The sequence below is a fragment of the Siniperca chuatsi genome, linkage group LG18, assembly GCF_020085105.1.
Source record: "Siniperca chuatsi isolate FFG_IHB_CAS linkage group LG18, ASM2008510v1, whole genome shotgun sequence".
NCBI classification, from domain to species: Eukaryota; Metazoa; Chordata; class Actinopteri; order Centrarchiformes; family Sinipercidae; genus Siniperca; species Siniperca chuatsi.
The window spans coordinates 4,016,089-4,020,172 of NC_058059.1; positions in this window are offsets into that span (position 1 = coordinate 4,016,089).

Here is a 4,084-nt window from a genome sequence, read left to right on the forward strand (position 1 = left end):
TAACTACTTTATTTACAGTTAGCTAGTTTTAACTACTTCATATGGAGTTAGCTAGTTTTAACTGCTTTATATACAGTTAGTTTTAACTGCTTTATATACGGTTAGCTAGTTTTAACTATGTTATATACATTTAGCTAGTTTTAACTACTTTATTTACAGTTAGCTAGTTTTAACTACTTTATTTGCAGTTAGCTAGTTTTAACTACTTTATTTACAGTTAGCTAGTTTTAACTGCTTTATATACAGTTAGCTAGTTTTAACTACTTCATATGGAGTTAGCTAGTTTTAACTGCTTTATATACAGTTAGCTAGTTTTAACTACTTTAACTCCCTATTTACCATATAGTGCATTAACATTTATCTTCTGATTTCAGACACAACCCTGAACATCTGAAACATGACAATGGGACCCAAGTAACTCTCACAAATCTTAATCTTAAGACAGTAACTAGTAACTATAAGTTACACAGTGGAGTAAAAAGTACAATATTCACAATACAATATATCCTCTTAAATGTAGTGACGTAGCAGTATAAAGTAATAGAAAATGTAAATACTTGTATTTATAAAGTAAAATACAAGTCAGCCATAGGCTACTCATTTTTAGGACATTCAGAATAGCTGAATACGTCTGCACCAGAGTCAATGATTTTGTTAAGGCAACATGATAAGGCACTTCGTAAAATAAGAAAAACATCAGTAAATGCCTGAGGCAAGCCTGCAAAACATTTTAAATTTTATTTTAATCCATTCATCTCACATACAAACTACTTCTAGGCAAAATTCATATCATTACTGCATACAAACTGACAGGAAGTTCATGGAAAGTTGATTAATATCTTCTGTCTGAGGCATTTCTTTCCCCACTAGTCTACCTTTTGTCATTACTGCCTTTAGCTTTTATGAACCAACCATTTGTTTTTAGAGCCACTTCCTCCCCCCCTCTCTCTATCTCCCCTTTTCTCACAAGCCCATCTTCCTCTCTTTCTTTTTGCTCTTTATAGAGCATCAGATTCCTCGCGTGAGAACGTCGTATCGGGTCCGATTGATTGTGATATTGGGTTACTTTATTTTTCCTTTTCTTTTATCCCTCATTCAGACACTCCAGTGAGCCTTTTCTTCGGGGACAGCTCGGATTTCAGAGCTGGACTTAGACAAGCACAAAACCCCCCAGCTAAAATACAGATCTTTTGCGTATTTTCCAAAAGTAAAATAATGGTTTAGCATGGCATTAGGAGATTTCTCACTTAGACAGGACTCTCTAAGCACAACACACATGGTAATCTGAGGATTTGAGATAAGCAGGATGCATTAACCTCTTTGTTTCAAAAAGGAAAGGTATGTTCAATGACTACGTCTCACAGGAGGAAGGAAATTGTGTCTATTGTCAATTATATTTAATTTGGAAAGTGATAAATATTAATTTAGTATATGTACTGTATCTTCATAGTAAACTATTAATGTCACAAAACAAATTAGGAGCAGATGTTTCCAACCAAAATTATTTTTATTTGTTTTTATTAAATGATTTTTACACGTTATATAAATATCTATCTACAGTATGTTGTTCTTGACTACCAAAGCGGAGTTCATGTGATTACTCTGAAGTCTTTATGATCATTTACAGGCCATCAGTTACTCAAAGGTGGAAAGAGTACTAGAATATCCTATTTAAGTTGAAGTACCCTGAAGTCACTTAACTTGCATTTAAAACTACCTATGTACAAAAGTGGCTCTTGTTAAAGGGGCGCTGCACCAATTTTACACACAAAAATCTGTTTATTCGTCATGAAGAGCACTACTCAGTCTGTGAAAACAGTTGTATAATGTGTTCTGTTGCTCTGGAGGGAGCTAAAAGAGTACTAGCATTACACAGTTAGCATTACACTCCTATAACATTGTGAGACTCACGATGGACAGTTTTAAAGAAGGATCAAACTTGATGCGGCAGAACCAGAGATATCGTCTTCTTTATTCCACGCATTCTTCTTGTCAAAACCTGATGCCTACATTACCCACAATGCAACTCGACAGTCGCTGACTCAAGTGACATCACTTGAGGCAATGTATTAGATTTCACGAGACACATAAGGCTTAAGGCAACTTTTTTCACATATGTAGTAGTACTCCCCAACACCTGGAAACATACCGTGATTTGTAAAATTGGCACAATTCCCCTTTAACGCTGGAAAAAAAAAAGAAAATAACCCCGATGATGTCAAGATGTTAAGTATTTACACCCCTGAGGTAATGGTTTTTAAATGTAGTTCAGTGTGAGTAATTTTGCCCTTCACATTTTCATTTTTTGCACTCTAGCGCCATCATGAGGTCAAACCTTTAATTTGCACTTGGGTTTATGACCAAATACATGCAAAACTAATGACATCCCCATCAGCCTCAGCTGTACTTTGTTTAGTGCCAATTAGCAAATGTTAGCATGCTACCACGCTAAACCAAGATGGTGAACATGATAAACATTTCTATGGATTATTTAACAGTGCTACAGGTTTATGTTATGGTCATCAGATCTCATTATTTTAATATATTTTCTAAGATATAATTTGTTTCCGTCGGTTTGGTATGACTGTTGGCTCGAAATACTACAATACCCATGAGTGGAACGAACCCCCATTTTGTTTTGTATTGTACATACTATGATGATTTAAGAGTTTTGAGTTTTAAGAGTGTGTTTTGTGCTACTTACCTACTTAGCTAATGCTAGCTAATGCTAATACGCTAAACTAAGATGGTGAACATTTGGTATACCTGTTAAACATTAAGCACTATCACTACTACACTATCGTTGTGAGCATGTTAGCATGCTGACATTACATCATTATAAATTGTATGTATTTCTATAAAGTGTCTTTGTGACAAACACTTTGTTAAAGCTCCATAGAAATAAAATGGAATTGGACTGAAACGAATGATGGCATTTTGCCTGGTACTGTCTTTATATTATTGTTTTTTGAAAATTTCATAGACAGAAATGTTTATTAAGTAAATCCAGACATTCTGTGGTATTAATTCATGGAGATATGAGATACAGAGAGTACAATCAAAACTTGGTTTTGGATGATACAGTGAAGTTTTAAATTTTTACTTTACACGATGTACACAATATCAACGCATAATCGTCTGAGTTCAAAGAGCTTATGTTTGAAGTTTGAATAATGTGGTTTTGACTTTTTTGGTTTAAAAAAATGTTTCCTCAAAGTTCGAATGCTTTACATAGAAGGACCTTTGTGCCATGTTGAAACGGTGTGATCAATCAAACTAATAGATGGCAGTGTTAAGCTCAGTTACAAGAAACTATATCCGCAATAATGTGTTAACTTACACACAGTGTGCAGTTTTTAAAATTTCATTAATCTTAATTTTTAAAATTGATTTGTGATTAATTAAATGACCATATTTAAAACCATTTAGGTACATGCTGATGGGTGACACCTAAAATCAGGTTGGGGGGCGTTGCCTTTTTACAGGTTAGAGCAAAACAGCCCCTCTAAAGGTCTGTGCACATCCCTTTGTCCCCCTCAAGATTCACTGTAATAACTTTATTTTGGTAAAACATTATACCTGTTAAACATCAGCGTTTAGCTCAAAGCACCACTGTGCCTAAGTACAGCCTCACAGAGCTGCTAGCACGGCTGTAGACTCTTAGTCTTAGGCGTCTGTCAGCTGCCTTTTGTTAAATGATTTTATATCCAATCAAAAACACAGTCCTGCCCAGAGGAGACGCTGAACAGGCCGAGGGGAATCTGCTGTGTACGGGCAGACAGAGGAGGGATGCTGCTGGCGGTTACATAATGGCTTGCGGGAACACATATCTCAGAGGAGGGATGATGTGGGAGCACGAAGACTGGAACAAAAACATTAAATATGCCAGCGTGCACACAGATATTCCACAGATAACAATACAAGTTGGCACTGGAGCTCCACGCAGAGCGATGGTCTTAACCTGATACCTGCTCAAGTTATAATGTCAGCGGGTGACCCAGTTTGAAATCACACTGTCCTCACATGAACTCCTCCAGAGATAATACTTCATGTGCGGCATGGAGAATAATACATGAGGCTAACA